Raw genomic sequence first — 12418 nt, 5'->3', positions numbered from 1 at the left:
TGTGCCTTTGTACCACTTAAGATTAAGGAGGAGAAATCTCTGAGGCATGAAAAAAGTGTAAGGATGTTCATGGGGACCGGGTTAGTTTGCTTTCTGTTTCTGCGATAAACACCATGACCAAAACCAGTTTGGGAAGGAAAGGGTTTATTTTATCTTACAGTTTGTGGTCCATCACTGAGGGAAGCTGAGGCAAGAACTGAAGTAGAGACCATGAAGGAGTGCTGCTTACTGGCTTGCTTCCTCTGGCTTGCTCAGCTTGCCTAGACAGTACAACTCTACCTGCCTGGGTATGGCACTGTCCACAGTGGGCTGGGTCCTCATATAGCCATTAGCAATGAAGACAGTGCCCTTCAGACATGCCCACAGACCAGTCTGATGGAGGTAATTCCTTACTTTCCAGATGTGTAAGGTTGACAACCAACATTAGCCATCATGGGGACCTCTGAGACCTTAATTCATATTCTCTGACAGGAAGATATGCCCCTCACTTCTCCTGTCAACAGTGTATATATGAAATCTGTCTTTCCTAGACTTCTTCTCTTATCTCAAGGACTAAAACCTTCCAGAAGCAGTATGAGGCCATCAGGTCCTTTAAAAACTGGACATGGGGCTGTGTATTACACAAGAAAACCTTAAAATCTAAAGAAGAAACTTTTTTTTTTTTTTTTTGGTTTTTTGAGACACAGTTTCTCTGTGTTGCCCTGGCTGTCCTGGAACTCATTCTGTAGGTCAGGCTGGCCTCGAACCAAAAATCCACCTGCCTCTGCCTCCCAAGTGCTGGGATTAAAGGTGTGTGCCACCACTGCCTGGCAGAAAGAAACTTCTTAAGATGCCATTCTTGTTATTTCTAGAAAATGCACAGACTCCAGACCATCCCAGCAACCTGACACCGGGTCCTGTCTCTTCTGCTGATATAGAGCAGACAGTGCCCTCTCTGACAGAGCTGTATTCAAGCCTCTCATCCATTCAGAAAAGAAAGGAAAGTGTGATAAAGTCACACTCTGTGAGGCTAGAACTCACTAGGAACCCCAGACTGGCCTCAAACTTGCAGTGATCCTCCTGCCTCAGCCTGCTGAGCATTGAACCTCCATTTCTATGGAGCATTCAAGCCTCCATTTTCACTTCTATTATTGCCAGGGCAGAAGGTTCCCTACCTTCCTGTATCACCAGGGGCTTTCAAAACCAAACACAGGGCCACACCAAGGGATTGTAGCCAAGTTCTGAGATTCCCAGGTGATAGACAAATGGAGTTCATTCATTAAATCCTCAATAATGAATGTGGGACCCATCCTTACTCTGATATGGACATGGCAGCTGTTCATCACATGAAAGGGCAGTGAAGGGATGAAGGGAACACAGGCAGGCACCAGGGCAGCCCTGAATTGAGGTAGGGGCTCCCAGCTCTTCTGCATCTAAAAATTGAAATCAGGACTATGGTGGTTTGAATATGCTTGGCCCAGGGAGTGGCACTATTAGAAAGTATGACCTTGTTGGAACAGGGGTGGCCTTGTTGGAGAAAATATGTCACTGTAGGGGTGGGCTTTGAGACCCTCCTCCTTACTGCCTGTGAAACAGTCTGTTCTGGGCTTCCTTTCAATGAAGATATAGAACTCTTGGCTCCTCCAGTACCATGTCTGCTTGCACACTGTCATGTTTCATGCCATGAGGATAATGAACTGAACCTCTGAAAGTGTAAGCCAGCCCCAATTAAATGTCTTTTATAAGAGTTGCCTTGGTCATAGTGTCTCTTCACAGCAATGGGAACACTAAGACAGAAGTTGGCACCAGGTATTAGGGTACTGGTGTGATAGGCCTGACCACGTTTTTGTTTGGAAGAATATGGATTTGGGGACTTTGGATTTGGAAAGCAGTGGAATGCTTTAAGTAGGGCTTAATGGGCCATCCTAGTAGGAATATGGAAGACATTGGTGCTGGGGGTGATTTGAACTGTGGGGGCCTGGCTCAAGAGATTTCTAAGGAGAAGAATCTTAGTATGTGGTCTAGAAACTGTTTGTGGGATATTTTGGTGAAGAATGTGTCTGCTTTTTGCCCTTGTTTGAAGAGTCTACCTGAGGCTAAAGTGAAAAGATTCAGATTAATTGTACTGACAAAGGAATTCTTTAAAAAGCCTAGTTTAGACTTTATCCTGTAGTTCAGTCTATGAAGAACATTTTGGTCAAGCATAAGAACAAAAAGTATAAAATGTGTGGTCCAAGTAATAAAGTGGCACTAGGAAGTGAAATAGAGCAGAATCCTGTGTTCAAGAAGATAAACAGATTAAGGGAGTGGTGATCTCCATGAGAGACCCCACCCAGCTAAGCTTATTGTTTGTGTTTGCAGTTGAACAATGGATAGTTATATTATCATGACCTGGTTTTTACTTTTAAACTTTTTACTTTTGGGCATAAGGAGATACGATTGTTCATCATATTGACATGGGATGGCACAAGTTTTTGATCTGGATCTTGATGCATAATCACCATAAAAAGCTTAGGTCCAGGCATAGTGATACATGACTTTGATGCCAGAGACAGAGGCAAGCAGATCTTTGAGTTCAAGGCCAGCCTGGTACAGAACAAGTTCCAAGTAGAGAAAAGCTTAAATCCAGGCATGGTGGACCATGCCTTTAATCCCAGCATTCAGGGGACAGAGCCATGCAGATCTGCTGAGTTCCATGACAGCCAAGCTTAGAGAGTGAAGGAGTTGGAAAACAGAAAGTTGGTTAATGATGTAATAGAACATGGAGACTGTGTTCCAGCTCCAGGAAGCAGTAGAACTCAGCAGCAACAGTCACGTGACTCTGGCTTTACAGTAAAGAATTAGAAGGAGCTACTGGGACAATTGAGACTGGTTAGCTGGATCTAAGAAATTAGTGGTGATTAAGAAGAGATCAGCATCACTGAGGTGAAATATTCTGGGAAGTATTTCCTGAGAGCAGAAAGAAGTTGTGTTCCACAGATAACCAAGGTTGTATCTCATGCTTCATCTGGATTTGGTAATGTGTAAGAATCACCCAAGTGGTATTGGTTTTGAAAGTATGAAGGGGTTATGGAGAGCAGTGGAGGCTTGGTACTGTGAGAGGCCAGGGAAGACCATTGGTGAAGGTGCAGCTTCAGTGGCAGTTGAAAGCCCAGGACTGAAGGGGTCATTGCAAAGGAGTTGAGGCCTGGCACCATGAATAGAGCCTATGAAAGACTATTGGTGAAGCCTAGTTGCAGCAGAAGACTCTAGTCTTATTGGAGATGCCACTACCATGGGATGATTATGAAGAACAGCAGCAACAGTGGAGTGGAGTCAACCTGAGCCTAGAGTGCTACAGAGGGCAGAGCTGGAGAAGTGATCCAAGTCCTTTGGAAGAGCCTAGAAGATAGTGTGTGGATCCCAGACGTTGGAACAAGAAGATGGGAAGTTGAAGTTGCCTTGGAGACCCCAAGATGTTAGAGATGCCAGAGCCATGAGATACCTGCTGGGCACAGCTGCTAACAAGGAGTGGAACCAGCCAAAGAGAAAGGATTGTGTTGCAGTCAACAAAGATGAAAGGAACTGGTCATCAGACATGGAGATACAGAGTTTGGAGTTTGCCCAGCTGACTTTTGGTCTTGCTTTGGTCCAATATTTCCTCACTATGACATTTTGGAATGACAATGTATATTCTGTGTTTGTTGGTAGTATGTAATCTGCTTTTTAATTTTGATTTTATAAGGGATTGCAGCTAAGTGATTAGATGACCATCAAAAGAGGCTTTGAACTTTTAACATTGTTGAGACTGTTATAGAGTATGGGGCTTTTGAAGTTGGACTAAATGTCTTAGCATTGTGCTATGGCTAAGTATAGCTCCCATATAGACTCATGTGTTTGAACAAGCCTATGGGAGACCAGGGAGTGGAATGTGGTGGTTTGAATATGCTTGGCCCAGGGAGTGGCACTATTAGGAGGTGTGGCTTTCTTGAAGTAGGTGTGCCTTTGTTGGAGAAAATGTGTCACTGTGGGGGTGGACTTGAGACCCTCTTCCTAGCTGCCTATGAAACAGTCTGTTCTGGGCTTCCTTTCGATGAAGATGTAGAACTCTTGGCTCCTCCAGCACCATGTCTGTCTGCACACTGCCATGCCTCCTGCCATGCTGACAATGGACTAAATCTCTGAAAGTATAAGCCAGCCCCAATTAAATGTCTTTTATCAGAGTTGCCTTGGTTATGGTGTCTCTTTACAGCCATGGAAACCCTCACAAAGACAAGGACCAAAGGCAGAGAGGAGAACGAAGAATAGTGCGGTCTGTTCATTATTTCCTCACAATTTGGATGAGTAGTAGTTACATCCCTCAGGACTGTGAGGTACCACCCTCATGCTGCTGCGTGGCTGAACTAAAATCCAGCGACTGCTGACTGGCAAGGGAAAGGGGCCCTAACCTAGACAAGGCTGGAGCCGGGCAGGATTAAGAAGAGCAGCTGGAGACGCCTTGCACACACTCATTTCATCCCACATCAACAGTCACAGCAGAGCAGTTAGATTCCTGATGTACAGCAAGTGGCTGTCCACTCAAACCCAAGCCCATCTCATTTGTTACTCTACAGTGGCCAAGTCCTGCACTTGGATTGAAAACATGGGCTGTAATAGACGAGACAAGAAGGCTTGATCATGGCCAGGAGGATATGAGAGGGCTACCACTCACAGTAGGTTTGTAATCGAGGCAGACCTTGAGGCAGACAGGCTTCTGGGAAGGATCTAGACTTGGAGGCAGATCTGGGCTCAGTATACACTTCATTCAGTACTATCCGGCTACATGACTGTGAGCAAGGCACCTAGCCTTTCTGAGCCTTACTCTCCTTGTCCATAACAGTGATCATAACTGCTACCTCACAGAATCACTGAGGAGTAGAGATACTATTTGTGCAGACAAGAAGATATCTGTAATATGTGTATCCTGGTGAGTTTTAACTGTCAATTTCACAACCTTGAATCACCTAGCAAGGTCCCTAATGAAGCGTTATCTAGATCAGTTGGCCTGTGGGCACGTCTTCAGAGAAAGGTCTTGATTGTTATTTGATATGGGAAGGCCCAGCCCACTGTGGGTGGCACCATTTCCTAGGCAGGGGTTCCTGAACAGCAAGGGAGGAGAAGGTAGCTAAGAGCAAGCAAGCCAGCAATATTTATAGCTCCAGTTCTCTCTGTTCTTGACTGTCAGGGTGCAAGTTAGGTTCCTGCTTTGACTTCTCCACATTCAAGGACTTAGAAGCCAATTACACACCCCTTCTCATCTGAGTTGCTTTTCCTCAGAGATAGTAACACAGTAACAGAAATGAAATTGCCACATGTCATTGTTCAGTGCAAGAATGTATCAAAAACTAAATCCTAAGTAGCTATCAAAGAGACAGGTATTGTTAAGATGTGTTTCCTGAAGGTGTTCATGTATTAAAGGCAGTATTCACAGATGGGGCTTAGGGAAGTGATTGGATCACCAGATCTCTGCCTTTATCAAGGTACTAATCAGTTGATGGACTCAGGATCGGAACAGACAGTTGGCAGTTGTTGGAAATATGGAAAATGGGTCACTGAGGATGTGCCCTGGACAGATGTTGTTTCTGGTCACTTTCTGATCCAATGAGGTGAACAGCTTTGCTCCTGCACAACTTTCAGCCACGATGCTCAGCTACACCAGAGACTTAAAGCACCAGATCCAGCTGATCACAGACAGACAGACAGACACACACACACACACACACACACACACACACACACACACCTCTAAACCATGAGCCAGCTGATCACAGAGAGACCTCCAATCCCTGGGCCAGCTGATCACAGAGACCTGGACAACTCCAAAACCATGAGCCAGCTGATCATAGACAGACAGACACCTCCAAACCATGAGCTAACGGATCACAGAGACCTCCAAAATCATGAACCAAGAAAAACATTTCCTCCTTGATATTGTTTCTCTCAGATGCTTATCACAGCAACAAAACTACAACTGGTCTAATTTTTAAAACTATGCAAAAATCCCAGAATGGCACTGCACAATGTAATCTGAATACTTGGATGAGACAGGAGGGTCATGAGTTCAAAGCCACGCAGGGCTATATAGCAAAATCCTGTTTTTTAATTGATTTGTTTTAAAAAAAACAAAGCAAAAGTAATTTCTAAAAATACCAATGACATTCTTCATACATATGAAAAGAGAGACTACTGAAATTCATATAACACCACAAAGACAACCCCCCTCCCCAATGCTAAACCAGTCCTTAACAAAGAGAATAAAGGGGAGGAAATCACAAGCCTGGTTTCAAATCATACAACCAAGGACATACCTTTAATAGGAGCATTTAGAAACTGAAATAGGAAGATAGTTAGTTTGAGGCTATAAAGCAAGACCCTCTTTCAAACACCAAACATCACGAAACAAATTACAAGACTGTAAAAAAAAATGACCTTGACATAAAAACAGATCCGTCAGTGGAGTGTGGTAGCACACATACTCTTATAATCCTCACTCTTGGGAGTCAGAGACAAAAGGGTTACCACAAATTCAAGGTGTCTACGGATTACATAGTAATAAGTTCCAGACTGGATGGCTGGCCAGCTGTGCAGAGATAAATGAGACAATGTGTCTCAAAATAAAGAAATACTTTTTTTAAAAGGTCATTCACAGAAAGACAAAGGCACTCCATGTTTTCAGACGTAAGTAGAGAGCAAAACTGTGCCCTCAGGGCTAGAGGTAACATTCAGTGGTGATGTGGGTCCCCTGGGATGGAGCCCCAGCAATGCAAAAACAAAAGTTAATGTAAAACTACAGAGTGGGCCAGCAAGATGGCTCATGTGGTAAGGGCACTGGTACCCTGGACTTCTGTGCTGGAGAGAGGTTTGAATTCGATGTAGTATAATATTTGTAATAGATTTAAAGAAGCTCAGAGATACTGTTTAAAGAATAGATTGTTAGCATCTATCGAAAAAATTTTTAATAAAAATAACAAAACAGAAGCTTATGAGGGAAATCTAGGACAGGAGCTCAACACAGCAGAGTGGAGGGAGGAGCTGAAGCAGAGCCATGCAGAACACTGCTTTGGACTTCCTCAGCTTGTTTGGCTGGCCTGGACTAGGCTGGCCTCAAGCTCACCTCTAGATGCCTGCTGCTTCCTCCTAAATGCTGGGATTAAAGACATGTATCCCTGCACACAGCCTTCAGCTTCCTTTTGTGTCTGATCCAGGACCACCTGCCCAGTGGTGGCATTGCCCATAGACTGTCCCCTCTCCCATCATCCATCAGTCAAAAAGATGTCCCACATCACCTGCAGACCAATCTGATGAAAGGATTTTCTCAGCTGAGGTTCCCTCTTCACAGATGACCCTAGATCATGACAAGTGGACAAAAAATATGGGACAGAGTATGTGTGTATTGAAATATCTCAGCATACAACATGGATGTGACAGTTACACAGAAACTGAAGTTGTTCACATGCAGAGAAAACGTAGGCAGAAATCATTAAGGAGCATCTCCTAAGAGGTATGTAAACAGCTAGTAAGCATAGAAGGTACAGAGCCATACAGGACACAAGGGAAATGGACATGAAAGGCCCTGAGATGCCAGAGTTCCCCAACAGGATAGTTAACATCAACATGACCCTAAATCGCAAATGTTGAGAAGGCTGTGGGAAGATTAGTAAGCCATGACAATCTTCACACTAGTATAGCCACTGTGAAAGGCATGGTGGTATCTGCATCAGTTTGATATTCTGACCTAGCAACTCCATTTCTGGGCATATACTTAAAAATGAGAGGTACCACTCACCAAAAGACAAAGTATGGGTGTTCAGAAGAACCTTACTTGTTGTAGACTCTACTTGGAAATAGTCTGAATGTCTATCAAATCAGGGTGGGAAGGCCTCATTCTGAAGACCAGGCTGCCCTTGAACTCTCAGAGATCTGCTCTGCATAGTGGGTCCACAGAAGAGGCTATTCCCTGGCAATGGAAAGAAACCAGACACTCTCTCACAGACATCATTGAACAGGTGTTCTGGTGCTTCTTGGGTGGGCGCTAGAAATATCCTAAACCTTGATCTGACCAGAGGTCACAGGGATGTGTACGCATGTCAAAGTTCACCATGTTGTTTCTTTTAATTTTTACACATTAAAATGTATGCAAGTTTAACTTCCTTTAAAAAGTAAACAAGGTTAGGTGTGTAACTCTGTGGAAGAGAGCTTACCAAGAACACAATGAACAAGACCCTGGGTTCACTGGGTGATGGTTGTATACACCTTTAATCCCAGCATGTAGGAGGCAGAGGCAGGTGGATCTCTGTGAGTTCGGGGCCAGCCTAGTCTACAGAAGGAGTTCCAGGACAGTCAAGGCTATACAGAAAAATCTTATCTTAAAAAACAAAACAAACAGTAAGAACAAGTGTTTAGAGCAGAATAGGCCTGCTTGACAGGTGTCTTAGTTAGGGTTTTACTGCTGTGAACAGACACCATGACCAAGGCAACTCTTATAAAGGAAATGTTTAATTGAGGCTGGCTTACAGGTTCAGAGGTTCAGTCCATTATCATCAAGGTGAGAGCATGGCAGTGTCCAGGAAGGCAGTGTCCAGTAAGGCATGGCACTGGAGCAGCTGAGGGTTCTACATCTTGTTTAGAAGGCAGCAAGGAGAAGACTGATTTCCAGGCAGCTAGGAGGAGAGTCTCTCAAAGCCCACCCCAACAGTGACACATTTCCTCCAACAAGACCATACCTCCTAATACTGCCATGCCCTGGGCCAAGCATATATTCAAACCACCACATCAGTATTTCCAGAATACAGGTAGGAATGGTGATATATGCCTATAATCTCAGAACTCAGGAGGCTGAAGCAGGACGACCTTGAGTTTGAGGTCATTCTGAGCTATGCTACAAAATCTCATCTCAAAAACAAACAAACAAACAAACAAACGAAACCAAAGTCTAGGGCTGGAGATATCGCTCAATTGGTCAGTACTGGCCTAGTGTGTGTGAAGCCCTGGGTTCCATCCCCAGCACCGTATAACCAGAGCACACACCTATAACCCCAGCGCTGGGATCCAGGCCTCTTGCTCAAACAAACAAGCCAAACAAAATAACGACAAAACCATGGAAACACTGGAATTTCCAGAATAAAGGAGAGACAACCATTGTTAGGAGCTCTGGGAGCATTGTTTTAAAAGTCATTGGCCATCAGATCACCCCTCAGAGGTTAGATGATAGGGGACTCTGTGGTAAATGAGAGGCTGCAGGAAGTGAGAGCTGCCTGAGAAACACAGTGTCCAGTGTTTTCAAATAGTGACTGGAATTGTTGAAAAGTCAATGGGAGGCAAACTTCTTGTCCTAGCTCTAAACCACTGATTACAAACCCCAGCCACCTCCAACCCTCTGAAGGCAGCTACTGAGTCTCATCCTGTTTCTCTCCTAGCAAGACTTAAGAGTCTGCATTTCTAGCAAGTTCTTTAGACATATTTTTGCTGCTAGGCCTCACATGTGCTTTGCTAGCTTCCAGTGTGCCAAGCCAGAAGGGCTGCTTGTGTATTGTTGAATCCACCAAGGATTGCTGGAGATCTCTGGGGAGGTAGTACTAATGGCAGAGTGCTAGCCTAGCACACACCAAAGCTTTGGGTTCAGTCTCCAGCATTGTTTACACCAGGTTTGGTGGTGCATGCCTGCAATCCTAGTATTCAGGAGGTGGAAGTAGGAAGGTCAGAAGTTCAAGGTCAACCTCAGCTACCTGTTTGGGGGTGAGTATAAACACAAACTAGAAGGACTGGTTTCTCACATCCGAGAAAGGATTTCTGTTGCCTAATGAATGACAAAAGAAATAATATTTCTTCATCCCCGCCCCACAGAAAGAATCTATGGGGACTGACTCCTATGCTGCATACTAACTGACATTTTCTCTCTGTAGGAGTCACAACTCTCGCCATTTTATGACACTGAGCCTCCAATCCTGCAGATGAGTCCCCTCTGGCCACAATCCTGGGCACGTTCAGACTGAGACTGCAGGGGCTCGGGATGGAATTCCACTTTCCAATGGGAGATCACATGAGACAATTTCAGAAGTCCTTTGGACTCTCCAAGCTGAGCTGGCTGCTGCTGGTTTTAACAGTAGCACATATCAAACACCGGTGAAATGCCAGGTCCTGTTTAAAGGCTCTCCAGGGTGTTTCCTTTTCTATAAGGTATTTTCCCAGTCATCTCTCCTCTTCCCACCCCTCCTGTCCTCCTTGGCACCTGTGGTGACTATACCATCCCCTTTGCAGTCAGGCTGGGCACATGGACTTCACGTGGACGTTTTGTAAAGGAGGCTCTCTGTGCACACAGCTGCCTCTGCTCTATTCGAGTTCATGTGTGGGAAGGTGGCTCAGCTATCAAGGTAATGCTCTTGGCACCAAGCTATTTCACCTGCCCCATGCCAACCTCACAATCCCCACCCCCGCCAGCCTACCAAAGCCTACTCCACACTATTGCCAGAAGGGCAATGATGTGACCATGGCAATGACTGTACTGAAGACGTTGAAGGGGTGACCTCATGCTCCAGGTTGGCCACAGGAATGACAGAGTGTTCTGACTGACCTTGAACTACAGATTTCCTGGTACTGCTCCAGGCAGGTCTGTGACTGTGCAGAGCTTTCGGGGTTGGTAGGTGATCCTGCCAAGCATAATGGCAGGCCCAAGCCCAGTGACAACCCCCTAGCTGGGGGCATCCGTTGTTTTCTCCTTGTATATTATTTTACTTTGAAGGTTTTCAATTCTAACAGAAACAGTAGCAAAATCAAGCTGGACAGTGTAGCTATAAACACCGAGGGATCTGGAAGCAATGATGGACATAAAGGAGTGTGGTGAGGGTGTGGTCAGTTTTCCCCCTCCCTCTGACACCTCCCACTCCCACCCCCCCACCCCCGTGTAAAGGACTGCAGGTTGACGAAACTTCCGGTTATGTGCAGGATTTCAGTGTGGTGAAGAACTGGGAGATCCAGGCACCCAGCAAGGACCAAACTCCATGTCCTTGTCCTTGAAGAGCAGCAGTGAACAAGAATGATGTTAGACCACCAGCGCCGTGAAGGGACCCAGGAAGGTCAGAGAAGCTTTGGAATCTGTGGCTTTTGGAAAAGAACAGGCTGAGGTCCAAGCTAGAACCCCTTCTTGCCTGTGTACTGTTTCTTCCAAGGTTTTTTACATTTGGGGAGAGGGGTGTCCCAAATTCCTCCTTAGAGCTTGTAAGAGATGGGGGCAACTCTTTTCCAACTTTTAAGAAGAAAATCGCAGGTGAGGTCTGATGAGACTACAGCTGAAACCCGAGACCTTACCCACTCTGGGCACTGCTCTATCAATGAGCTACACCCTCATAATAGACATTTAAATACACAACAGAACTGGTGAGGTGGCTTAGTAGGTAAAAGCACTTGCTGACAAGTCTGAAGACCTGAGTTCCATCCCTGGAGCACACATGGTGGAAGAAGAAAATTGATCCTTGTAAGGTGTCCCGTGACTTTTGCATACACGCAGTGGCACACACGCAGTGGCACACACGCAGTGGCACACACGCAGTGGCGCACACGCAGTGGCGCACACGCAGTGGCACACGAAAGCCCTCCCCCCAATCAATCAATATGTTTAACAACAGGACATAATGAAAATGTAGTAGCAAGTGCTTCTAATCCTCATACTTGGGATGCTGAGGCAAGAAGGATTGCTATGAGTTCCATGGCCACTGAGCTTGTCAAAAGGAACCATGAGCTGTCTTAAATAAAACAAGAAAAAGAAGGAAACACAGGACAGCCTCTGTTCTTAGAGAGCTTGTTTTAGTTGAGAGATAAGGTACAGAAATATAAAACTAAAAGTTGTAAAGAAGTTGTGCAAATAGCAGCTCCCAGGTGTTTATTCAGTTCTCACCGTTCCTGTTGGCAGGCGTGGCACCCTGGGAAGGGAGGCAGAGAGTAGGGGCAGAAAGCTAGAACTTGGGTTACTTCCCTGGAGCCCAAGAACTCAGGGAGCAGTTCTGAAGACCCGAAAGCTGCTTGTTCACTGTGGAGGCCAGCAGCAGCAGGACCAGCCCTGGATGAGAGTTGACTCAGAAGATGTGCAGGGTGAAGGGGGAGTTGGGCAGAATTTATTTAGGGAAGGTCCCTGAAGGAGTCTGAAGTTGAAATTACCATGAGAGTAGCTTTGGTGGAGCTGGGGGAGGACCATTTTATTTGAGTATTTCTATTTCATTTTCACATTTTATGTATTTATACTAGTGTGTTGGAGAGTGTGGTCACATATGTGCCACTTACAGGAGTCAGTTCTCGTCTCCCACCATCTGGGTCCCGAAATCAAACTCATCAGGTGGGGAGCAAGTCCATAACCCACTGAGCCAGCTCTCCAGCTTCTCAGTTTGTTTCTTTTTAAAAAGACTTTTTTTTTTTTTTTTAAAGAAAAAAG

This window comes from Grammomys surdaster, unplaced genomic scaffold (assembly GCF_004785775.1).
Source record: "Grammomys surdaster isolate TR1022 unplaced genomic scaffold, NIH_TR_1.0 145, whole genome shotgun sequence".
NCBI lineage: Eukaryota > Metazoa > Chordata > Mammalia > Rodentia > Muridae > Grammomys > Grammomys surdaster.
This window is presented reverse-complemented; position numbering follows the sequence as displayed.